A 27753-nucleotide genomic window follows, 5' to 3' on the forward strand; every position below is an offset into this window, starting at 1 on the left:
TTGTACTTGAAGAAAGGGCTGAGGCTTGCCTCATCTCTGCTTTTATTTTACTTGCCTGTTACTCACTTGGTCAGGATGCAGTTTGAAATAACAAGTTCAGTGTGACGCAAATCAGCAGCAAAGGAAAGAGGCTGAGCAAAGCAACAGGTTTTACATCCTGTTTTGTGTGGATGTTATTTAATATTTTAACATCTTTAGATCCTTTAGAGGAAATTACGACTGCCACACAGCTCAGTCCTCTTTAGAGAATTTGCAGAATGAAATAAGGGAGTTGGGTATGATGGCTAAAAGAGGTAGAAAAAGGAAGGTGCCTTAGTATTTATTTGTGTATGACTTTCAGATGTGGTACATCTTAATTGCATTTCCAGCTTTTGAGTATTACAGCTCCGTTTCTCATTTTATAATATTTTTGTCTGATGATGTACATTTTTTTGTGTGCCTTCAAGTCAGTGTGAATTGCTGGCAGCTGTCTGGATAACCCCTTGCATTTTAGGGTGCAAGATTTTGAAAGCAGTTTCCCAATGTCTTCTTTCTAGTGCTGATAGAGAGTGACTGGCCCAAGGTCAACCCCCTTTACACCACTATTGTAAGATTTGGGTGCATTATTTTCAGATAACAATATTTTTTTAATTCCATAAAACTCTTATTAGCAACAACAATGATGGCTTAATAGTGATACTCAAAGAGGCCTAAGTGATACAGATCAAATAACCTTCAAGGACTTCATCCTATTAAAATGGAGTTGAATGTGTCAAGAAAGACATGTTGCAGAATGGTTTTGCTGGAACTAGGCAAATATATCACAGTTGTTCCAAACTTCAGATCTCTAGTAAACAGTATCAACAACACAGCATTTTAATGATAGTAATTTACCTAAATTATAAATACCTATCAATTTCTAATGAATAAAGTCATAGAAATCTAGGAGCAGGGTTAATGAAAAAGCCAAGAGATGTCTATTGCTATCATTACAGCAATTGACAGTATCTACCCAATCTTGAGTGACCTTAAATAATGCTAAAGAGGTTGCAGCCAGTTGGGATAAACCAGGCTGTAGGAAATTAAAAACACATCCCAGAAGAAGACAGTGGCACACCACTTCCACATTGTTTCTAAGAAAACTATACAGTCATTGAGTTTAATTTGAGGTAATCTTTACCTACCTACATTAGGGTGTTATTGGGAAAAATAATCATGTTCCAATGCTGCCTACATATAATTTGCCCATCATTGCCCTCAAGTGGAAAACTCAAGCACGTGTGTTCACTGTTCATATTCTAACCACCTCCATTATAGTGTGCTTATTTGGGAATCTTAGCCTCTCTCATAATAAAGAAAAGTTTATGGGTAATACTAGTCAGTTTGTTGATGTAACAAAAGTTAGCTGGGATGATGGAACTGATTTTTGAATGGACTTGAAATGGGAGAATTATGGATGTGGAATATGAGAATTACAGAATATGATATTTAGGTAGAAAGTCATGAAGAACAACGTACTTCATACATCCAGATTAATATACATAATGAAACATCAACCCAACCTGCTGAGTGATAGAATCCAAATGTGCTACAGAGTTCAATTTTATCCTTCTACCTCCCTTCTTCTTTACTTCCCTTCAGATGTTTTGGGATCCCATCTCCCTGATGCATAAAATGTAATACTTTAATAACCTTCATAGATTGATCACAGAAGAAATACTTGACTGAATGAGGTTCACTTACCAAGGCGACTTAAACTGGAAAGTGAAAGGACTATATCCCAGACCTTAACCAAATCAAGATGACAGGAAAGGTTTGGTCTATATTTATTCCTGTTACAGGAAAGTAGAAGAGGAAAATACCCTATTTTTTCTGGTTAGGAAAAAATCTATTTATAAAAATCAATTCATCCACAAATGTCCCAGGCAAACCAACTGTCTGCAGACAAATCGCTCCTTTCCAGACATTAAATGCTTTCCTAAGACAGATCGTTTTAACATTGTTTCTTGTTATTTTTAATGTTGTATGCCTCCCCAAGTCTACATGGAGTTGGGCATTCTTGTACTTGACAAATAAATATACAAATAAATAAAATATGTAATTCTGTACTGCTTGCAAATTGCTTGGTGTTGTTTCCCTGTTGATAAATAATTTTAGTATGACAATTAAGATATACACTATCTAGCATTAAATGTTTAAATACAGGTTTAGGCAATGATGTTAGAGAATGATGGTCAGATAACTTGCAACACGTATCCTGATCTGTCTCTAATGGAATCATGACTAGTACAAAATCACTGAAATAAGCTGCTTTGGATCAGAGAAGTAAAATAACCAAAATATTATCGCAAAATACGTGACTCTTCACTTTTTAAAATTTACAAACAAAGCATGGATCAATCAATCCTTCCAAATGTGAAACAATACTTTCATCCTACATTTTTAGAAAGCCTGCCATTTTGCTAGGTCTGAATTGGTTCACAAATTTTGACAAATTTAACCAGGAATTAAATAATACTAAGATAAGCATAAAAACATAGCATAAAAACAAAACAAAATGAAAAACAAGCATAAGAACCTATGGGATGAATCCTACATCCTACAAACATAGTAGCCGGAAGGCCATCTAGATACTTTTCATCTGTTCATCTTTACTGTCCAATATATGTGAACAACTACTCTTCACACTAAGCCTGATCAACATGTCTGTGTGCTTCACATACTCCTGGCTTGTAGTAAACCCAACAATTTAAATTTCTAAGTAAGTACCAATGAGATCAGAAAGAGGTCTTTACCAATCTCCGAGATTAATGTTCAGCTATTTGCAGAAATAAAGTAAAGGAAAGCATCTCTCTTTGTAGATGCGTTCCCTGTAAAACTGACAATTCAGAGGAAAGAGCTCCTTCACCAAACCAAGATGTTCTGCAGAAGGCTTATTTCTAGTTGCCATTATAAGAAAGACCATCAGAAATGCTCCAAAGAAGCACAACTGGGCAAAATGTTATAAGTCTTTGAGCCTAATTAAGTAGATTCATTCAATTAAGCAATCAATTTATATGGTTTCCTATCTCATATTCATAATGTTTGGCAGCTAAGCACAATTTAAAACGCCATAAAGCACATAACAGTAAAAAAAAAAAAAATCAACACACACATAATCAGCTTAATCATTGGTGCATTTGGGGGCAGGGATTGGGGTCTGATTTGGGGGAGCTAGGATAATTAAAAAAGCAAAGCTTTGCAAACTAAATGGGTGCCGGTTTTCCTGCTATATAAACACAGTTTACAACCATTACATTTTTTACTACATCTTTAAGTTGCTCTGAGATTTAATGATAGGTTGTTAGAGCAAATATTATTTTGCAACTATCAAGCAAGGGCAAAACACTTGGCAGAATGTTACACAGAGACACACACCCCAGGATATTATCAGGAGTGGATGCTCATATTGAATTGGGGAATTTGAATTTATACTTTATACCTTCTCTCCAAATACCAGAAAAACATGGCCCTCTACAGCAAACTAAGATCTCTTCAAAATGACAACATTTGTCTCATGACATAATGACGCAAGCTCTGACTCCTACATACTTGCCAGAAGTGTTATACAGGGGGTGGCATTTGCCTCATGAGACATGTTTTTACCACTGCCCCCTCTTGCAGCCTTGCAGAACAATATAGTATTGTCCCACTCATCACACAAGCTTAAACAATATTTTCCTTTTCCCACTGCATTCAGATTTAAAGAGAAGAACAATATATCTGAATTTTTTCTGTTCTTTCTAACAATCTCTCAACAGCAAGACTCATTCTTATCAGTGATAGGTAGGACCTACTACTGTAGACTGTGGTCTATAACTACTAAATTTGTGAGTTGCTAGAGAAAATCTGCCTTTACCCTTTCCTGCTCCAAGACTCCAAGCTTCACTGTCTTTTTTTCTCTCTTTACTCTCCCCTACCTCCAAAGCTACGAGAAATCTTATAGGAAAAGTTGCTTCTTGGCTTCTTTTCCTGAGATTTAATTAAAGCACAGGAAGTCAAGGATGCTTCAGACTGCTGGAAAGATGATTGCATGATGAAAAATGGGCCAGTCACATAATACTCAGCGATCCCTTCATACATTAACATATGCCAATTACTGGAGAACTGCACTCTCTACACTGGCAATACTTTAGGGTTGGTGGAGTGAAATGACTTCATGAAGAATAAGTTGCTCCTGAAGAAATCTTGAAAGAATCTTTTTCTGCAGAATGGTTTCAGTGCTAAGCTCAAACATTAATTAACAGAAGAGTTGATATCTTAACTTAGGATGGTAGAAATCAATGAACTGCTTGCAAATACTATTGCTCAGTCAAATATATTCCCAGATTATGTAAGCATTGGTCACTGCTTATTGCTCAGAAATACAATAACTTAATTCCAACCATTTATGCTCTTGCTTCCACTTTTATCTATTCACTCTGTTTTGTGTTGCTTCTAGTTTTATTTATTATCCTTACTATAGCAAATTCTCATTACTCCAGTCTAACACATTTACTTTAACCTGAGCTCAACATTTAGTAACTGCCCATATTAAAAATATAAGACAGAGAAACATAAGATTTTTTTAAAAAAAGTATTACACATTCAAAATTGCTGTCTGCAGTTACTGTAAGTTCGAATCTCACCAGGCTCAAGGTTGACTCAGCCTTCCATCCTTTCTAAGGTAGGTAAATTGAGGACCCAGTTTGTGGGGGCAATAAGCTGACTTTGTATAAAAATACAAAAGTATGAAGTATGAAGGCTTTTATACTTATACTTTTTAATGCAGTGTAAGCCGCCCTGAGTCTCCAGAGAAGGGCGGCATATAAATCAAATTTTAAAAAAATGCATCCAAGAAAATCAGGGGCTTGAATTCAAATGTGTTCCTTGCTTTAATTTGCAAGAACCTGAAATCAAATGCATATCATTCAGATTCAGAACCGAAAACATTTCTTCTCTGTATACAGGTTTTCATTAACATGGCAAAGTTGGGAACAACAACAAAGTCATCTCTTGCTGGCTTTGAGAATAGTCAAGGCACTTATTTGATCTGCCTTTTCTGGCAATAAGCCAGATACATTTCAAACATTTGATGCAGTAATTTTTACTTTACAAAAGCATATGGTTAAAATGGATTGTTTATTCTTTTAAAATGCTACTTTTTTTAGGGAAAATATGCCCTCTTCCATCAAACTACAGCATATGGCTTTGCTCACTGCCTTGAGTAAGATACGCTGTTCACTATGCTGCCATCCTTTAGAGCCCAAGTTTCTATAGCAAAGGCGCATTGTTAGAAGTAAAATAATTAATGCATCCTTCTAAGATTGAGGCATCATTCAGAAAGGGGAGAGCAGAGGGAAAGATATATAAGGTTGTAACAATGCCATGTAGTCATATACACACCATACAGGTAGTCCTCGACTTACAAGAGTTCACTTAGTGACCATTCAAATGGCACTGAGGAAAGTGACTTATGACCATTTTTTACACTTATGACCGTTGCAGCACTTCCATGGTCACATGCTGAAAATTCAGGTGCTTGGCAACCGATTCATATGTGTGACCGTTGCAGTATCCTGGGGTCATGAAATCACCTTTTGTGATTTTCTGACAAGCAAAATCAATGGGGATACCAGATTCACTTAACAACCGTGTTACTAATTTAACAACTGTGACAAGAAAGGTCATAAAATAGGATAAAACTCACTTAACAAATATCTCACATAGGAACAGAAATTTTAAGTTCAATTGTGGTCGTAAGTCAGGGACTCCCTGCTGGCTGGGGGATTCTGGGAGTTGAAGTCCACCCATCTTCAAGCTACCAAGGTTGAGAAACACTGGTCTAGAATCATGAAAGACAAGTTTTTGTTTAGTACTACATTTCTTCATACATTCTACATACAGTGAAACTTTAGTCATGTTAGAACTCAACAAATTCTGCATATCATGGACCAAATTCTGCTTCAGTTTCTGTTATTTGCATACATACTAGAACCATTCAATATGCTTTATCATATCTTCCTATCCTTTAAACAGCCTTACTTCTAAATCATCTACACACAGCTTCATTCACTGCGGTTTTTCTTTAAATTATCACCATTTTGTTTGTAGAGATCTCATCAGCCACATCAACTCATTCTTGATTAATTTAATCTTCCTTCATGTATTTGATTTGCAATTCCATACTCATTCATTCTCCCTATGTGACCTAACCATGTCAGTGTACTTTTTTTTCTACAATGGTCATTTTTATATTTGGTCCCCAGTCACTCATCCTACTTAATGTACTGTACATAGACTTCTTCACTAACTCATTCATACTGTATTTAACATACAGGGTTTCTCTGTAATTTCTTCAGGCATTTTTCCATCATTAATAAACATTCTTCTGAAAAACCTATAGCACTGCTTTAATTTTTCACTCTTGTAATCAGTCATTCCACTTTCTCTATGAAACCCAACTTGAACTGTGATACATTCATTTTCAGATCCGTATTCTATTCGATATATGTGCAACGTGCAAATCACTGAGATTGTCATCTGACAACATGGCATTATGTGCATACAAATGTGCACACAATCATGTCACCAGCCAACACATCCCTAATTACACAATAAGTATTCTATAGATATTGATCCACAGATAATTAAACCACCAAGAGGGCATCACACATCCTTATCTTACTCTTTGCTCAATATTGAATCATTTCGTTAAGCATTCGGTGTTTTCTTACTCTCTTTTAGCTTCATCATACATTGCTCTTATTGCATTCAGAAGCCAATCTTCAGTTGTATATCTATACAAAACACTCCATAACAGAAGCAAATTCACTTTTTTGTAAACATTCACTAAATCAGAAAATACATATATTAGTGAACTGCTCAAGAGCAAAAACCTGGTTTGCCCATCAACAGTTCCCAAATTTTGGTGATTATCACCTCTTGTATTCTTTCAGTCAAAATTCCACCAAACATGTTCCCCAGCACACTTACCTAATTAACAAATCTGTGGTTTTTGCATTCACTTGTTTTCATTCTTTGAAATTTAGTAAATACCATATTTTTCGGAGTACAAGACACACTGGAGTATAAGACGCACTTTAGTTTTTGGGGAGGAAAATAAGAAAAAAACTGATTGGTAGGTGGATTGGCTTCCCGGAATACCCCCAATCAGCTGTTCCCAGAGGTGAATTTTAGCAACAGGTTCCTTGGTTGTGAGCTCTGTGCCTTGCTTTTTTTTTTTTTTTTTTTGCTTTTTTTTTCCTGCCACTGAAACTTCTGAAACTCTGTTTCAGAAAAAACTTTTTTCCTGCCTCTGAAAGCCTCCGAAACAGAGCTTCAGAAAAAAAGCCTCTGAAGCTCTGTTTGGGGACTTTTTTTCTGAAGCTTTTTTTCTGAAGCTCTGTTTAGGGTTTTTTTTTCTGAAGCTCTGTTTGGAGGCTCCTTTTCTAAAGGTTCATTTCTGATGCTTTTTTCAGCCTCTGAAACCTCTGTTTGCGAGGCTGAGCGGGGATACATTTGGAGTATAAGACGCACCCAGATTTTCACCCTCTTTTTTGGGGGGGAAAGGTGCATCTTATACTCCAAAAAAATACGGTAAATAAATACATTCTTGTTGCCTTTCTCTTTATATAGAGAAACAAAAATGGTATTTTTCAACACCAAGTAGAGATGCATTCTTCTCATGCTTGTTAAACCAGTTGCCCAGGTTCAAGATCCAAACACCACCCAATGTGGTGAGCTCCTGTTACTTGCCCCAGTTCTTGCTCAATTGCCAGTTTGAAAGCATGAAAATAAGAGTAGATAAATAGGAACCACTTCGGTGGGAAGGTAAGCCACCTTTGGTATATAGCCATGCTGGCCTCATGACAATGGAAGAGTCTTCAGACAACACTGGCTCCCTTGGCTAAGAAAAAGAGATGAGCACTGCCTGCTAGAGTCGGACACGACTAGTCAGGGAAATCTTTATGTTTACTTTTAGTAAACATTTATGTAAACATTTACATAAGTAAATTCCATTCATATTTTAGCATTTATCAAGTTACCCATGTATACTTCTAGCCTCATAGTTTTTCACTACTTAATGGTCCAACATTTTTTATGCATTAATTTACATGGCATATGTTTCAATTCTTCTCTGTGACATATCAATATATTCCCATATCAGTCTTTAAACTACTCCCTCCATTTCATCATTTCAGTTTCATCTCAGATCATTTATTTATTTATTTATTCAATTTGTATGCTGCCCCTCTCCAAAGACTCAGGGCAGCTGAGTTTAATTATGTTTATTTTTAATTTCATTCACTGTGATGGAAGTTTTTTGCTTCGCCCACTTCACCATCTCCCTTTTCTTTCAATTTTCATCAAACTTCCTCTGCATTTTCTCCAACTTTTAATTTTAACCATTCCTTGTTCTCTAACTTCATTTTTTGCAACTATGCATCTTTTTTTCTGTCCCCATTTTTACAGCTATCATTCTCTTATATGCACTTTTTCATACTTCCTATTATTCTCTATGCGCTCTATAATATAATCTTTTTCACTTTATTCCAAGCAGCTTTCATTTCCTTTCCCCTTATGTATACTTCTCATTCATGCTCCTAAATAACAGTATAATAATACTCTCAGTCTCTACTGTAAATAACCAGATCAGTCATACTTTTAGATTTACATTTTTTCTTTGCTATGTTTATATCTGAATTGATTAATGCTTAAACAACTTGTTCAAAAACAAGCAGATTTTTTTCTAAATGTACTCATCGCTCACCATTTGCATTCATTGTTGGCCCTCCAATAGCCCAATTACTTTTTTGTATCCTCTTGTCTTATTTTCACCCATCCGTTCTTATAACCTATCAGAATATATTTCTCTTCTCTGCATTACATTTATTCTAGACATTGTGCTTTTTGTCTTGCCCCTCTATTATAATTGTTAACTGGAGTATAACTATCACCAGACTATTATAATTGTTAACTGGAGTATAACTATCACCAGACTATTATAATTGTTAACTGGAGTATAACTATCACCAGACTATTATAATTGTTAACTATCACCAGCCTATGCATTCCCAAATTCATACCCACATACAACAATCTAGATTAAACCAATTCATGGTTTCTGATATTCATTTTTGATTTTTCACTCATAAGCAAACCTACATCTTTAGTTCCTTGCATTTATTGTATTTATTAATTCCACTTCACAAGATCAAACAACTGCCATTCAAATCTGCTATATCCTATCCACTTTTAATCAAAAGCGCACAACATAAATCCAATCGTCATAGCTTTTTCCAAATTATTAATGAATATGTTAAATATATTTTTATTCATGATAAATAGGCCTTTCTATTATCTATCCTTCACATCTAATATGTCTCTGGTTCCTCATGGTCTCCTTGTATGTAAAAGGAAGCAGATAATCTCTCTGCCTTCTTTTCTTATTTTTTTAATTTAATTTTTAATATTGAAGCACAAAGGAAAATATGTGAAATGGATTATATAGTAATAGAAAAAAAACCTAAATATGTCATAATAATTATATGAGCTAAAGGTACTAAAAAGCCAGATTAACAAAAAGAAAATGCCATAAAATTATAAATATGTATATGGAATTAATTCAGTCATTAAGTTTATCATTAAATCTGAACCCCAAGGCAGTACACTGTACTACCATTTCGTTTGTAGAACACAAAGACTTCAAAAATGGATAACTCGTATCCTGAATCTATTCTTTAAAATTAGGATAGTGATTTTCTTTCCACATACATAGAATCAACTTCTTTGCACTTCTTGGTAAACAGGGCAAAGTTCTTCATAAAATGACTAATTATTTGTTTTAAGAATAAAACATCCTTCAAACCTTAAATACATTTCTTTCCAAAATTGTATTAGTGCTGTATATGCGTTAATTTGAAACCAAAACAAATCTATAGCACAATAAGATCAAATCACGTGAGTTAAAAATGTTCAAATTCTTACATCACCACCATAAGAATTCTAATGTCTATTTTTTGTAAAGTATTCTTTGAGGGATCTAATATAGTTAAAATATTATTTTTGATGAAGAAGTTATAGTTTTAAATCTTAGAAATGTTCTAAATGATATTTTTAATGCCTGATTCCACTGGTTTTCCAAAATTGATATTCAAATTCTTTCTTCCACAGATCAAATATAAAATTAACCTCTTAATACCATATACAATTAAATTATTAGTTTCTGTTCAAGTGCAATATATTTTGTTTGTATATTTCTGTGTGTCTGTGTATGTGTGTTTAAAACCCAAAATTTAACAATCTCCCAAAATCTTTAAAACAATAATTAAAAATCAATTTATTTGAAGTATTAATTGCCCGGTTAGCCCTAGTACTTCAGTGGAGCATCTTCCTTGCTATTTTCAAGTGATGATCACTGCATCAACTTCTCATGTGATTCAGGATCAAACCATAACCATTCCTATCTATTAACTTCCAAATATGCATAGCAACTTTCAAAGCAGGAAACAAAGGTTCTTCAGGTTCTGTATATTTGCAGCCTATATAACTTGCCAAGATCTCAAAGGTGTTTACATGTGTGCTCTCCAAATAGGGCTACAGAAAAACGTAATTGTAATGTCTCATTTGAAAAAAAAATGTTAAAATAAAAAGCCAATGATAGAGTTGAAAATCTAGTTGGTTAAACCCATCATTCTCATAAAGTAAGCACAATCTAGCCAGTGATATTCTAGGGCAGGGTTGTGAAACTCCCAGCCCGCGGGACGGATGCGTCACGTGCTGGCTATGCCCACGCCTGGTGTAGCGAACAGGGAAAAAGTCCCGATATGTCACGTGACAACGCCGTGATGCCATGAGTTTGACACCCCTGTTCTAGGGGAAGGTTTCTCAACTGGGAATCCCAAGATTTATTTTTTAAAAAGCAACGACTGAACAAAACAATCTCCAACATTGGGATGGCCCACTGCACTGTCCACATGTAGAGGAAGGAGGAGCAGAAAGTGATGGGAGAGTCCTTGAGAGGGGCTTGCAGGGGCTCTCCCTGCCTGCTCATGTTTGCCTTTCTGCAGGCTCAGCAGCTTGGATCAGGGCTTCATCTCAGAGGGAGAACAGAAGATCCTGAGCAAAGTTGATCTAGGCACCCACAGAGATTGGGTGGAGAGGAGAAATGGGAATGGAAAAAGTTTACTTCCTTAATTTTAGTTTAAGAAGTCCGTTAAAGCATATACATAGGCCTACCCATGAAATTCATGTAATAATTTTTTAACTCTTGACAAATAGAATAGAATAGAATAGAATAGAATAGAATAGAATAGAATAGAATAGAATAGAATAACAGAGTTGGAAGGGACCTTGGAGGTCTTCTAGTCCATCCCCCTGCCTAGCAGGAAACCCTACACCACTTCAGACAAATGGTTATCCAACGTCTTCTTAAAAATTACCAGTGTTGGAGCATTCACAACTTCTGGAGGCAAGTAGTTCCATTGATTAATTGTTCTAACTGTCAGGAAATTTCTCCTTAGTTCTAAGTAGCTTTTCACCTTAATTACTTTCCACCCATTGCTTCTTGTCCTGCCCTCAGGTGCTTTGAAGAATAGCTTGACTCCCTCTTCTTTGTGGCAGCCCCTGAGATATTGGAACATTGCTATCATATCACCCCTAGTCCTTCTTTTCATTAAACTAGACATACCCAGTTCCTGTAACTGTTCTTCATGTGTTTTAGCCTCCAGTCCCCTAATCATCTTTGTTGCTCTTCTTTCCACTCTTTCTAGAGTTTCAACATCTTTTTAACATCGTGGCAACCAAAACTGAATGCAGTACTCCCAAGTGTGGCCTTACCAAGGCATTATAAAGTGGTATTAACACTTCACATGATCTTGATTCTATCCCTCCGTTTATGTAGGCCAGAACTGTGTTGACTTTTTTGGCAGCTGCTGCACACTGCTGGCTCATATCGAAATGGTTGTCCACTAGGACTGCAAGATCCGTCTCACAGCTACTACTATTGAGCATGGTACTACATATACTGTACCTGTGCATTTTGTTTTTCTTGCCTAAATGTAGACCTTACTTTTTTCACCATTGAATTTCATTTTGTTAGATAGCGCCCAATGCTCAAATCTGTCAAGATCCTTCTGTATCTTGAGCTGGAATGTGCAGGGGTTCTCTGAGGCCTGAAAAATATTCCAAGGGTCCCATCAGGCTCAGAAGGATGAGGAAAGCTGTTCTAGTGGCTTTAACCTGCCATAAACATTTTCTCATTAACTTATCTGTGTGAAATATCTAAATTCTTCCTTCTAATATAGGAACTGGACCCTCCCTTCTAAATCTGGCCTAGCTGTGTGTTATATTTTAAAGAGGATAGCCTCATATTTGAAGGTGCTCTGTATTAGAAGGGCATTCTAACACAATGAAAGGGGGAAATATTGGGAAAGAAAGGAGGGACATTGAAATTGCTCATGAATGCTTTAACATCTGGACAACATTCTAAGCAGGCTCAACTCAGTTTATCTGGTCACTGTCTTCCATCACTATAGTGAAATGTATTTAAGTCACTGACATGATTTCTAAATTTGCCCCAATGCGAATAAATTAGCATTTGCAAATATTATACAAATTAGCTCTCTCTCACACACATACACCTCATGCTATAATTTGTATTAGAACCTGTCTCTTAATCTGCATTGCATACATTATTGCCTGCTATTTAACATGCTACTGATTTGTACAAATACTTTAAGTAGCTGGTTACTTACTGAAAGAGTATTTACCTTTAACATAATGACCAAATACCTTACACTTTGTTCATTTTTAAATTAGTAAAGAATAGTCTATTACCGTATAAGATAAATGATGCTCAATACAAATTGAGAAGTTCCCTGCATAGATTTTCAAATGAGCTAATCCATGTTTTCTTCAATTTCCCTTGGGTTTAAGAAGTTTATTTGTTACTTTTAAATGTATTTTCTGTTTTAGTTCATACAGTTAGAGATTTGCCTAGCTATTTAGAAATTATTGTGTAGTTCAGTACTGTTTAGAAGCTACTGGTTTCATTTCTCTTATAAAAAATTCATCTGTTTATTCAACACTAAATGGAAAGCAGAAAACATAGAAGGAAAGATATATTGGTCAAAAATAACCCTTCCTAAGATTAGGAAGACTAGAAAAGTCCACAATTAAAAATAATAAGTAAGAATACCAAAAACTATATTGCCATCACATGTTTCAAACAGGTTCTATTTATCCACTCCACAGATTCAACAAGGTAGTATTTGCTAAAGAATATCATTTGAAACAACCCCCTAAAAAGGATGTCTATAGCCTTTTGTCATCTGCCACCTTCTCAGTTACGATGTTCAGTGATTTTTGTGAACTTAAGTGGATTTTTTTTCTAGATTCTAATCATGTTCATTTTTAAGGTATTTAACAACCAGAAAATTTAAGAAGGCCAAAGTTTTGCCAAATGAAGACATACCAATTACATAATTTGGAGAGATTTTTCATTACTCTAAACTCAGCTTCTATTTTCAAAATTCCTGTTAAAATATTGATAAAAATAATTAAAACGTTACTTGAAGTGCAGTAGATCAAATCGCTTTAGGCCCAAATCAAATTTATATGCAGGTGAGGTGGGCTGGTTTTTGGTTTATTTATGGGATTTTGTCTTTTTATGCAAAAAATATAGAAAGAGAGAGACTAATAAAACATCTGTTTGCAGTAAAGCATTCTGACTATCAAAACAGGTAATTTGACAAACAATTATTCATTAAACAATTAAACAAAACAATTTTAATATTAGTTTTATATTTCACTAAAGGTATTTGTAAACAAACAATCTACATAAGTACAGAAGAAAATCCCAATTACTTTTGTCTAAGTAAATATCCATAAATTACAGTTCTGGATATTTATATTTTTTAATTCAAAAAACCTTTCTAAAGAAATTATTTATTTCTCTAACCTTCTCCAAGTAATTGATCAAAGCCATAGCCTTTTCTTTTATAACAGCCTGCACTGCAGAACAAAAAATGTTGGGCCAAATGTATAGATTGATAAATTGTTCCACCCTTAATAACATTTCAAATGTTACTCACTGTGGATAAAGTAGAAATGAATTTTGCTTGCTGGAATCCAGTTTCAAAATTTTGTTTCAAAAAACTGTTGAATCTTTCTTTCTTCATCGTCCTAGAGATAAAATTTCAATTTGAGAGCCCAGTTTCAGCAGCAAATAGTCCTCCATTTTAGGAATTTTTTAATTGTGTGCAGCACAGTTAAAATGAGTCCCAGAATCTGCTTACTTATTTCTAGATTTGGATTGGTCAAATGGAGGTTAACTTTCAGCTATGACCTTGCTCTTGATTTTCTTTTCAATTCTTAGAGGCCAATCTGGTTTGTGTTGTTGGTATACAAGCAATTTCAAATGACCTAAATTTAAAAAAAAAAAAATCATTTCTGAAGGAGAAGCAAAGTTGTCCAAGATGTATAAGGGCCCGAGGATTCAACAAAGCTGCATTTTGGATACTGAATAAGAGCTAGAAGTCCAGGAGACCAGACATCTATGGAGATTCTCAGTTATCCAGGTCATGGTTGTCCAAAAGGTGCTTTTTCAAGAGGCAACTGGACTTTCTGGTTTTTCTTTGAAGACGTTTCATTTCTCATCCAAGAAGCTTCTTCAGCTCTGGCTGGATGGTGGGGAATGGAAGGATTTATACTCCTTGCAGACAGCTGATCATTTGCATTCTTTTTAGAGAGTCATTGAGACCTGGAGGTTTATCTGTGTCGTCAGGGTCACCTGAGTATTGCAAATGGGTGTGGAGCCTTCTTGGAACTGTTGAGACCAGGAGACCAGACCCAATTATTGTGCTTGTTTGTTTTGGGTGGCCATGATTTGATCATGATAAAATGTTCACCTCTGAAGTCAAAATGGCCCTGAAGATCCAAGAATAAAAATTGAAGCTCAGTTGGAGCTTGCTTGCTTGCTTGCTTGCTTGCTTGCTTCCTTCCTTCCAAAGGCCCGGCCTTGCTATCCATATGGATGTAGTTCTCTTGACCAATGAGGAGTGGACATGGCCCACTCGCAGCCCATTTCCCAGATGAACAGTTCTTAGTCCACTCAATGCGTTCATTACCAGATGCAGCATTACTTTCAGGTAGCTAAGAATGAGACGGCAATTAATCAGCATTCTTAATCAGGCTTTCCAGGCTTTCCCTCTTCTTACCCCCCAACTCCTTTTCATTGTCTATAGCTCCTCTGGCTGCTCAGCGAGTGGTGGTGGCTGTTGCTTCTGCTGCTCCTGCTGCATTTGCTGCTGCCACCATCTCTACTGCACTCTGATGTCATCCATTTCTGGAGCTGCGTGCTCTGAAGCGAGCGAGACAGAGTATAGGATCTCTGGTAATTGCATCCTTCGTCGTTTTGCTACACCTTCAGCCATAGGATGAACAGAGCTCTGAATGAAAACAGCTTCTGATCTTATTGAGAAAGTCCTGGAAGCAAGTGGCTGTGCTTAAAATTCCACGCATGTGTGTCTGGGATGCAGCCCTGACAGTTGGTGAATGATGGCAATGGTGATCGCCAGCATATCAGAGGAAGTTTCTGGTGCAGGATTTATGTGATGTTTTCAGAAGGCACCCGCACCTGTCTGTTTCTATGCCACTGCTTCTTCCCATTGCTTTCACATCAGGCCTTTCGATATCTGATACAGAGGGCTTGTCTGATAGGTTTATGTAAACGAAGAATGACCTTTTTCTCCTCCCCTCCCCCCTGCCTTTCCCCAGATTTCTCTATAGATGACCTTTACTGCAGCTCAAAAGATAGTTTTATATATTTTGGCTTTTCTGTGTTGCAAAACAAGATTTCAGCTGAGATGCAAAGAACGCGTGGGAGAGAATTGCATGCACAGTCTGAGTTTAGCTTGCTGTTTTGCTCACAAAATATCTTACTGCCAAAGAAACAATCCACTTGCTGAACAGATGATAGCAATAACATATGCCAGTTCTTAACCATTGTAAATAATTGCTCCCTGGAACTGTGTCTGGACCCTCCCCCCTAACATGCAAATTAGTATTTGCATTATAAACAAACACCCTGCCATGTATCTTTCAAGGTCAGCCTCCCAGAGGAGGTATATTGTATCAATTTTGTTTAATTTTGTTTAATTTACTGATTTGCTTTAATTTACAAAGTAAATTAAACAAAATTTGCAATTTTGTTTAATTTACTGATATATGATTTTTTCTGAATATTAACCATTTTACTATTATATGAGTAATCATAAAAGTACTAAAGTTTAAAGTACTAAAGTTTGAAGTACTAAAATATGCAGACTATATAAGATTTTGACTGGATCACTCCAAGAATCCAATCGACTCTAGAGTCATATTTCCTATAGTGACAAATTACATGTATGGACTATGAAACAGGTAGCAATTGATGGGAATGGCCCACTCACATTTACATTCTTTGGCTACTGGAATTTATAGACATGCTCCCTCTGCTTTTATTTATTTAATTTATTTATTTATTGGTTCGATTTATATGCCGCCCTTTTCCGGAGACTCAGGGCAGCTTACAATGTGTTAAGCAATAGCCTTCATACTTTTGTATATACCTGCTTAGTAGGGCTTTCGGGGCCTCCCTAAGCGGTGTTCTTTTTTATACAAAATCAGTTTATTGCCCCCACAAACCGGGTTTTAGCCATCATGATTAGTAGTTATTGCTAGCCTTCACCTATAATTTGATAGTCAACTTAATGGTAGAACAGGAAGTTAAATCTTTAACATTTGGCTCTAAATCAAGTGTGCATAATACTGGCCTTGTATTGTATTTTTGGAGCTTTGGGGCACGAGTACCATTATTTTCCACATTCTTGGACATTCTAATGTGGACAGGGAAGAGGAGATGAATAACTTATTGAAGTTCAATGACTCCATTGAGCTCATCTCCATTTGAAGATGTCCCTTTAATCATAGTGGGCCAAACTGAGACAACTAAATCCCAACATTATGAAAACAGAATGTGATTTTATTTTTGGTATTATTTGTTTCATATGGCTGTGCTCATTCGCAGTCAACAACAGTCTCTTGTGTGCAGTTCCTGCCTGGTGAGACTTGCTATCAATTATTTTGGCTTGCTGTGTTAATTTTACTGAGTATGATTTATGCCACTTTCCTCTGTAATTCTAAATCAACTTTAGGCTTTTATCTCTGTGATCACAGAATTGTCCCAAATAAATAATTTGAGCACTCAGATTCTTTTGTGCCTTCATTTATGTATGTCTTCAGCCACCAGCTATCAGCTTCACTGCATTTTTTTTAAAAAGGCGCATAAGCATTCTTTTCCTTTTCTCACTCTGTCTAGACACACCTGTAGAAATCTCTCACTGAAGCAAGTGCTACTGCTCCAAATTCACCAAGTTCTTTGCAAAACCAACTTGTAGACACCTCTGCTCAAACCATAAGGCTATATAAGCATGTTTTTTCTGTCACTGCTTCTCTCCTTTTATATTCGAATAGCTTCTTCCCTGTTAGCATTTAGAAGTCTAAAAAGGTTGAATTCAATGTTTTCCCCTCTAGTAACATAAATATTTCTAAGGGAAAGGGAAGAAGAGCAATTAATCCCAGAGTTTACAGTGTGATTGTGTGGTTCTGATTTGTCAACAGTATTATACTCTGTTTTAGTTCAAACTAGGGAGTAAGAATTGTATGAAGCTTACATTTAATTGTGATTGGAGTGGTTTATAAACTGCAACAGGAAAGAGGGAGGGAGGGATGGAGGGAGGGAAAGAATTTAAATGAAATTCGATAGGCTGGGTCCTGTCATTAAATTTCAGTTTTCCTTAGGATTTATTTCCACTGTGCTGAAAAGTTAAATCAAGAATATCCTATTATGATTTTTCCTTGATAGAAAGTAAGCATAGGTCCAATGGACCTGAACTCACCATTAGATAACAAAGATGATCCATTTTAGAAGTTCTAAGTTGGGCTCTCAAATCTAATATTATGATCTATGAACACTTACATTGACTGCTGACTGATTGCACACAACCATTAAGCGTTGAAAGGAAGATGAAGCTATTTTAACACTTTCCTCTATTTTTGTGGTTATCATCTAGTTGATAAATCCAGCTTTGCACAAATCATTGCTTTTATGACATCTTTGTTTAATTTGTGACAGTGTGAAAGATGAATAGCTATTTCCAGGATCTGAGATCATTTAATCATGGTAGAAATAAAATATATCCTACTCTACATACTATTTTTATATTATTTTCCAAACTTAACTATCCTTTGTAATGTGAGCATGTTGGAATCAAAGTTCAGTTTCCTATCTGAAATACAAAATCACCAAGGTAAAGTCATGATTTAATGTCTTGGTTTCTACATTAAAGCAGCTAATGGAGTCTCAGCTTGAAGGAGTACTACAATTAGTCATTTTCCTCCATGTCATTCCCTAAATGCAGATTTATCCATTAACAAATTCTGCATGATCCAATTACTTCAACAGTGGTCTGAGAGAAAATTAGATTTTCATTCAGCCACTCTTTCAGAGACAGAAAAAAAGTTTCATTAGAAACTCTTGCAGCAGTTGATTCCAGTGACATATTTAAAAACTTATTTTAAATACTACTTAAAGTTTCCTCCTCTTGTTAGGTATTGGCTAAAAGCTGCCATTCATTCTGCAACAATGATCCATATCATTTCAGAATGCTTGGTGGAGTAGGGAGGTGTCAAAAAAGTCAAAATGTTGGGAATGATTAAATAAAGTCTTAGCTTTTTTAATGTTTATGTAAAAAGGGATGAGTTTGCCTGTATGATCTTGAATTTTTTTGAGCCCTTCCCCACAGATACTGTAGTAGAACAAGATTAACAACTGTCAATTCATTGATTTAATAGACTTTTGCACATACACACATTTGTTAAATGGAATCAATTCAGATTGACAACTCCCATTGCAACATCAGTTCTCAACATGCTCCTGAATTTGATGTTTCTTTTTCCTGAAAATTTAGAACATCAAACTACAGAGCATGTTGAGAAAGACATCATCATCAGTTTCAAACACTTCCTTTAAAATTTAATTAATGTATTTGTAATGAAGAGAAAATATCAATTTCCTTGGGAATTAGCTTGATTAGCAAGTATTTTCAGAGCCAGTGTCTATTAAGTTTAAAGGCTATGAGATGAAGGCTTTGGGGCAGAAAGAAAGGAAAGACAAGATCGACAATGAACCAAAGCTAAAAGATCACCTGATGGATTTCTCTATTTATGTCTGTAAAAGTTGTCCGACTCTTCACTTCCCTGATGGAAAACTGAGCCATTCCTTAAAAATTTAAAGGAAGGAAAGAGGGTAAGTTGCTGTAAATGGGAAAGAACTGCCTGGAGTAGATTTGTCTGTTGGAGAAAGGAAAGATCAGAGATATAAGCATCTATTACCATGATGGCATATCGCTTAGTTGGGACGTTTTAACTTGATTTAATAGTGTGACAGACTGAAGCTACTTATCTGCTCCCACCTCCATATATAAAGGGGACATCCCTAGAGTGGTGTCAAAAGTGAAAACACTCAAAAAAGCCTGATTAGGAGCCCATCCTCCATATGGAAGACTACAGTTGATCCATTAAAAGATTACCGGAAAAAAATGTCCCCCAAATCCAGATTGACCAAGCAATGTTGGCTGACCAATTTTTTTTTTTATCTCAGGCTTGAAATACCATTTGAGGATTAGAATGAATCAGTCTATTGCATAATATCAGCTAGACCAATGATCTCAATTTATCATATGCAAATCAAGGATAGGAGTTAGAAGTAGTCTAGGCTGAACAAATCATTAAAGCTTTAAGCTGCAAAATGTATTGAATTTGTTGACAATTATTGATCAACATATAAAGGAAAAAATGAACTATATCAAAATGTTTGCAAATAAATGACTTTTAATAAGCTTTTTGGTTTTGGATGATAGAACAGGTCAAGTTCTTCAACAGAGAGATTGCTTGGAGTTGCAGTAAAATAGATTGAGAACTCCTAAACTAGATTGATACTTTCAAAGAAATCAAAACCAGCCATCTGCATGTGAATTTGATCAAATTATCCCATTAGTTTCTGAAGACCTTCACTGGGGAAGATAGATAAATAGAATAAGTGTTCTCTCTGACATGTTCTAAAAATTTAAATTCAAATATGTGTGTATGTGGACACATCCTGTGTTACCATTTAAAACAGTGTTTGTGAATATAAATTATTTTGCAGGATCAATCTGGATCAGTCACCGGGACCAGAGGTTTAGTCTTCCGAGCTTTCAGACTCATGCTGGAGCCGATGCTCAAGGAACTTCTCTCTAGCAGAGTGTATGCTTTGGGCTATACTCTGTGTGGTATTTATATGGTGCCTGGTTGTGTATGGCTTTTAAATGGTTGATTGGAGTATTCATGGCCAGCTATTAAGTCGTTGGTTGTTGTTTCCTTGTGCTGCCAAGTCCTCTCCTCCTGAGTACTGGTGGTAAATCCGCACTCCTGTTGACTGACATTATTTTGTAAAATTGTAATCCAACATTTCAGTACTTCATTTGCAGATTTATCTTAAATTTGAGGGACAAGAGGATAGCTCTGGGACGTTTCATCATCCACCAGAATCTGTATAGAGAAGTGTGGCTATCTATAAACCTGTTTTCTGCCAGCTATGTTGGCTGAGTGAGTTATGTTGCAATGCCTACAGAATGCAAAACAAGATAAAGGAAAACACACAGGCATATATCTGTATGTGGGAAAAAACTGCTGTAGTTGTTCTTAAAAAATGCATACATCTTTCTTTCCCTAAAGAATGAAGGTAGAAGGATATGCCTTAAGGCTTTGCTCCTAGGCTTTAAATATCTGAGGTCTTTGAAGCATTAGCAGATGCCTTGTTAGCTAGATGTTTCTATACTACCAATTTGGAGAGGGGGCATATTCTTCTAAGCAATGTTTTTTAATAAGATAAAGTTGATTAAGGTTACTAGATACAATCTTCTCTTTCTTCTCATAATACACACAGTATTCTCTGCTAATAGTCAGGATAATACCAACCAATTTGGGTGCATTTGGCAAGTATATAAAGCTCTGTTCCATGCCTGCTTCTACTACATTATGCAAGTTAGGATTTCTAAACTAAAAACTACCTTGGAACTGTTAACAGCATTGCTAGCATCCACCAATTAGGAGATACATATAGAATACTTAAACAGTCAGAATGCAGTGACTGATGCAGAAATTACTATATATAAGAATATGCTTCTGCCAATTTTGTGATATGGAAATGACAGTTGGATATATCTAGAAAAACATAAAAATAAGTTGAATGTAATCAGAGTGGAAGTATATGTGGTAATACATGAAAAGATAGGGTCCTGAATGAATGTGAATTAAATACAAAAGTGAACAATCTGAATGAAAAAGTATATTAAGGTGGTTTGGTCATATACAGGGAACTAATGAGAATTGAATCACAACATAAATATATGAAGGAGAAGATTAACAAAATTGCAGATGAATGAAATTGATTAATGGAGGTGTTAAACTTATAAAGTGATGTATGGATATGGCGGAAGTAAGGATGGTTTACAGGATAAAAAAAATCCATTCACCATAAGGTATGCTAAACAATGTTGGTGCAGGTTGAACTGAATTAGAATTATTATCTTTTATCTCCTGTCCTTAATTTGTTTTACATACTATTTTTAATATTTTTCTGCACTTTGCCCATTACTTTCCCCAAAAGTGAACAGCACAATCTCTTCAGCAAAGTTTTAATGTGTGAACAAGGCCATTTGAAATCACCTTAAAATGGAATCAGGTTACTCATCCTCTGGTTCTGGTGTTATTAGTCTTATGGAGCAAGTACTTGAGGTTTCTTTGAAGACTGTGTGTGTCTCTAAAACGGTTATGTAGCTGCTTAGTCATTCTTTTTTTCTTTTTCTTTTTTTTGAAGCAAAAATAATGAAGCTGTTTCTTCATGGACACGGCTTAGGCATCCTTAGCAAGCTTTCAGGGGTCCATTGTTAAGTCATTTGTCTTCGCAGAGTCCATCTCTCTCTCTCTCTCTCTCCCTCTCTCTCTCCCTCTCCTCTCCCTCTCTCTCTCCCCCTCCCTCCCTCCCTCCCTCCCTCTCTCCATTAATGCTAAATTAATGAGAAATGCAGATATCTCTTCCTCCTTATAATGCTGAAATAAATAGAGCTTGCCCTGTGCATCTGAAGCTATTCTCTTCTTAAGCTTACTATTTTTTATATCTCTTCTAATCCAGAAATGTTAGAAATAAATTCTAAATTCTTTAATTTATGTAAAGTACCTTGGGACTGGTCCATCCATCTGTATGTTTGTCAATCATTAGGATAACTCTCAGGAAACAGAAGCTCAAGGCAACTTGCATTAATTTTACTATTTTATTTTACTTTTATTTTATTCTCTGCAATAATAGTTGTGTGTGTATTTGGGGCCTAGAGGGAACCTCTAGCCTAAAATTATCCAGTATTTCTATAACTGATGGTACACTTAAATGTGGTTCTCCCAGTTTTTGTCTATCCCTTTAAGTTCAAGAAACCTATCCCCACCAGGCCATGTGGTAGCATCCTACTTGACTAAATTTTTAATCTACTGAACTAGGAAGGCATTTCTGGGTCCTTTTCTTACTATTTTTACTGAACAAACACAATATCCATACATAGACTACCAGCAGTACAAATACAAAAATACAGGTAGTCCTCATTTACTGACCCTAATTGGAACCAACAACTCCTAAGCAACACAGTTGTAAAATGAAAAATCATATGAGCATGCCAGACTTACTATAGCAGTTTGTCAGTTCTGGCTGTGGTTATTAAGTAAATCACAGCAAATAATTAAGCAAGACATGAGTGTAACTTGCTACTTCCTGCTGGCTTCCCCATTGACTTTGCTTGTCAGAAGCCAACTGTGAAAGTCACAAATTGCAGTCATGTGATGATGGCACACTACAGCCATTGTAAAAGCTTATAGGTTGTCAAGCACCTGAATCATGATTATGTGACACTGGGGATGATGTAATGGCTGCAGCTTTAAGGACTGGTATTCAATGCTGTTGTGACTTCATTGAATTAGCAAGTGAAGGCTACCAGTAATCTAGAAACAAAGCAACCTAAGAAAATAACATTAAGTATTTGAAATTTAATCAATTGGTTGCGATTCTTGGTGATCCAATGGACATTAGTTTGCAAGAATTATCCATCAGTGATGATTTCTTTCATCCAAGACCGAGTGGCTGTGGTTTCCGACGTCCCGATATAGTCAGCTGGTGCCATCGCTGACTATTGGGGGTGAATCATTGGCCCCCACGGAAAGGGCTCGCAACTTGGGTGTCCTCCTGGACTCACAGCTGTCTTTAGAAGAGCACTTGACGGCCATGACCGCGAGGATTTTTCATCAGGTTTGCCTGATTCGCCAGTTGCGTCCCTTTCTAGATCGGGACTCCTTATGCACGGTCACTCATGCCCTCGTCACCTCCCGTCTGGACTATTGTAACGCTCTCTACATGGGGCTCCCCTTGAGGAGTACTCGGAGGCTCCAACTGGCGCAGAGTGCGGCCGCGCGGGTGGTGACAGGAGCGACGTGGCGCTCCCATGTAACACCTCTCCTGCGCGAGCTGCACTGGCTCCCAGTGGTCTTCCGAGTGTGCTTCAAGGTTTTGGTTATCACCTTTAGAGCGCTCCATGGCTTGGGACCTGGTTATTTATGGGACTGCCTGCTACCACCAATAGCCTCCCATTGACCAGTACGCTCCCATAGAGAGGGGCTCCTCCAGGTGCCGTCGGCCAAACAATGTTGACTGGCGGCCCCAAGGGGGAGAGCCTTCTCTGTGGGGGCACCTACTATCTGGAACGAGCTCCCCCCGGAGATACGGAGGATCCCGGATCTGCATACCTTCCGTCGCGCGCTCAAGACCTTCCTATTTCATCAAGCCGGCCTGACCTAAGTCTTTCCCCTTTTTATATGGAAATTTTAAATCTGGTTTTAAAACTATTGGGGTTTTAAATTTGTTCAGCCAAATTATTTAATTTGTTTTAATCTATTTTAAATTTTGTATTTATATGTTTTATTCCATGGCTGTTCACCGCCCTGAGTCCTTCGGGAGTAGGGCGGTATACAAATTCAATAAAATAAATAAATAAATAAATAAAATAAATAATCTTGAGATCAATACTACCCCATGCCCATCAAGGCAGCTCATCCCTCTACACAAATCTCTATTTCAGGGCTATAGTCACTATGCTCATAAATTTTCGAGCAGAGCAAGATAAAACCCATTACTGTTTCAACTTCTTGTTAGCCTATTGATTTATTGATTTCAACAATTTGTAGGGTCTCTCTGCTCAATACACTTTAGGTGCCTTAAGATATTTGCATTTAATTGACCTTGCCTGATTATGTAACTGGCAAGGGGGAAGAGTTAACACTCAGAAGCAGACTGATTTAGCACTTTCACCTTCAAGGGGCAATTCATTAAAATTTCCTTTGTTTCCAGCCATCAGAATGGTACTGTCAGCATATTGGAAATTATGGAAGCTTCTCCTGACCATTTTAATTCCAATTAAAATTTCTTCTAGTTCTTCTAGTTCAATATTTTGCATATAACCTAAATGAATTAGATGATTGAATGCAACTTTGATGTATCCCTAAGTATAATAAGTATAATATATTTCAAGTATCATTTCCTTGAAGGTGCTCCTGTGAACATCCATGTTAATTAACGTAACATGATTTTTCACTAATTACTTATTGTCTTCAGTTTTATAGTATTTATCAAACTCTACTTGCAATTATGGAATCTTTCTGTTTTGATTCTTAAGCGTATGAACTATGAATGAATGAATTAAATAGTTGTCTGTAGCTATCTTAAAACCTGAATACTTTTGTTATTCCTTATATTTTGTCCAAATATTCTTGTAATCAAAATATCTGAAAAAATGTGTCTGTGTTAATCCCTCCTCCCCTCCCCAAAAAAACATCTAGGTATTGCTGGTAGACACCTGGCCTAGGAAAGTATAAAGAATACCATCAGAAAAGGGTAGGAGTGTTAGCTGGAGATGACTGGTTTCATGGAGATAGCATTTACAGATGATTGTCTGAAATGTTACCAAGCAATGGGATATGACTGTAGAGTCAAATCCTAAAGGTGGGGGTTTTTTTTCCTTTTATAAAGAGAATGTAAGTAAATTGGTGTATACACATTGTTTTTCTTCAAGCAGTTCAACATTTCATTTTATGCACAGGCTGAACTATGAGTCTCTATGAAAGTATAAAAATTAAAATGGATGGGTATTCATTTTAGATTTTAATTTGTTGAATGTTTCTCTGCGTACTTTGGATCTCTTTGGTGAGACTCAGCAATTGCTGAACTCAATTAAAAAACAATGTTGCTTCCCAAATCTTCTGAAAAGCTCCAAATGAATGGCACAAAGGAGAAATGCAGAACACTCTGAATAATAGGATTAATGCAACTAAGGCTTCTAATCACTCTTGAAAGAATAAGATTAGTTAAACCACAAAGCTTTCGAATCTTCAAACATCCCTGTTAAGAAAAAGTATACCTGGATTTATTATGTTTCAGCAATGGGATTGTGGATAATAGCAACTGTGAGTTCTTTTATCCCAGACTCTTTTTGTCTGTTGATTATCTTGAAGCACACAAAAAAAGAATATCAGGCAAATTAAAATGTGTATATTGCTGCATTGCATGTTCATTTATCTGTCTATGACCCTTTCTTCCTTTGTACCTAACCATTGGCCGGAACATGCCCCAGCAATCATTTTTTTCTGCTGTATCCTCATGACATTTCCTTCATCTGGATCCCGATACATATTTGAGGCAACCTTAAGTCACCCTTAACTCTACTGGTGTTGAGTTAGTATTTTCCCTATGGAAGAAAAGCCTTGCAGTGGCCAGCATAAGCTGTTTCTTCCTTTTTCTATTTTTTCCCCCTTGAGACTTTAAGACAACCTGAGGCACACTGGATCAACCCTGGTTTCTAGTTATGAAAGGAAAATGCTGTTAACACCCATGTGGATTTATGTTGAAGGAAAATCCTTGTTCTGTGGCAGAGCAGAGAGAAACAATTCACAATTGAGAAAAGTGGAGAGCCATCAGGATAAAGTACAGCTTAGCAGAGACTGACAGTGAAGGAGGCCTGGGTGTGAATCCCGGCGAAACCAACCGTGGAATTGCTGAAAAGTACAGCCTACAGCCAATCAACCAGCCAGTTCCTTTCCACACACATTGCCAATATTGAAAGACTGTAAAGCCAACACTTCACCAACAGTTTAGCAAAGCGCTATTAGCAACAGAAGCCGACTAACTGCAAAGTGACTAAATGATGGCTAAGGACTTTATTATAGCAAGAAAAGAGTAAATAACCATTTATAACATTCTTTAAATTGCACGCATAGCCATAGACATTAGCGTAGGTATAGCGGAGGTTGTATGAAAAATATTAAGTGAGAGGTTCAGAAATAAGAGCCATGGTGACGCAATGGTTAGAATGCAATACTGCAGCTACTTCTGCTGACTGCTGGCTGCCTACCGTTTGGCAGTTGGAGTCTCATTAGGCTCAAGGTTGACTCAGCCTTCTATCCTTCCGAGATGGATAAAATGAGGAGCCAGATTGTTGGGGGCAAAATGCTGACTCTGTAAACACCATAGAGAGCTTTAAAGCGGTATATAAGTGTTATTGCTGTTGCTATTGCTGTTGCTATTACTACCCAATCAAGATTTGTGATAGGCTTAGAACAAAGAAGGGCTTGCCCACTTTTTATCACCATGGTGCAATCAAGCGCAGATGACCTCACTTAATGACCTGTCAGTTAACTACTGTTGGAAGTTACAATGGACACACCCTCAAAAGCTACTTATGGCCCAGTTCCAGAATTTGGACAGCTGTGCATGTGTGCACAGGTGCACACGCACACACACACACACACACACACACACACACACAGTTACATGACCATTATTTCAGGTGCTTGCTAACTGGCTTACCTTGCAGCTGGTTGCAGCGTTTACAATTTACAATGTTTTTTGCAAGTTTCTGGCCTTTTCAGCCAGTTTTTACCAAGAAGAGGCCCATAGGAATATATTGATTCACTTAAGGATCATGCTGTTCACTTAACAACTGCTGCAAAAAAAATCATAAAATTGGGTCCTATAACATTGGATGCCTCAACTTAGATCCATCATGACTTATGACTGAAATTCTGAGCTCCTTTACACTCGTAAGAACTAGCTGTAGCTGGTGATGTCCTGGCCAATAAATGGAAATAGTTTAAGGAAGTAGTTTTCCTTAGTGTTTCTCTATCCCAGGCAAACCAGCACTCTGTTTCTGAGAAAGTGAAGGAAAGGGACTCCAATCAGACATAAGTGGTCTAATAGGATTGGAAAAGCAGTCTTGACTTTGGTCCACTTTCTTATCTGGAGTTGGCAGAGTGGAGCAGTGATAGTATCTGGACACATTCTTTTTTTGATACTGGGGCATTTTCCTGTCTGCCCTCTAAACAAAATATTGTTCCGGATTTTTTTTTTCTTACTCCTGTTTCCATTTTTCTATTAGATATGATGATTGTTGTGGTCTGGAGATGGAAATATTTCCCTTGAAGCTTCTCTACAGTTGGAATAAGGAAAGAGAATGACTTTTATTGTTATAGGATATGGCAATACAGCTCCATGCCAAAAGTAATGGTTACAAGGTGATTTCT

At 36.6% G+C, this 27753-nt stretch overlaps 1 protein-coding gene and 1 long non-coding RNA gene across 4 annotated transcripts in view; one reads left to right on the forward strand and one right to left on the reverse strand.

The window, feature by feature from the left end:
- LOC117659811 (uncharacterized) overlaps nt 1-17242 on the reverse strand; it is a 42569-nt gene extending 25327 nt beyond the window's left edge. The window contains exon 1 of the long non-coding RNA XR_004589522.3: nt 14094-17242. This is a non-coding gene — a long non-coding RNA (uncharacterized LOC117659811). The remainder of the gene's footprint in view (nt 1-14093) is intronic.
- The window catches only part of SHISA6 (shisa family member 6), a 333085-nt gene that overhangs the window by 92643 nt on the left and 212689 nt on the right, over nt 1-27753 (forward strand). The window lies entirely within an intron of this gene.

Source organism: Pantherophis guttatus, chromosome 2, assembly GCF_059756535.1.
Source record: "Pantherophis guttatus breed Tessera chromosome 2, ASM5975653v1, whole genome shotgun sequence".
NCBI lineage: Eukaryota > Metazoa > Chordata > Lepidosauria > Squamata > Colubridae > Pantherophis > Pantherophis guttatus.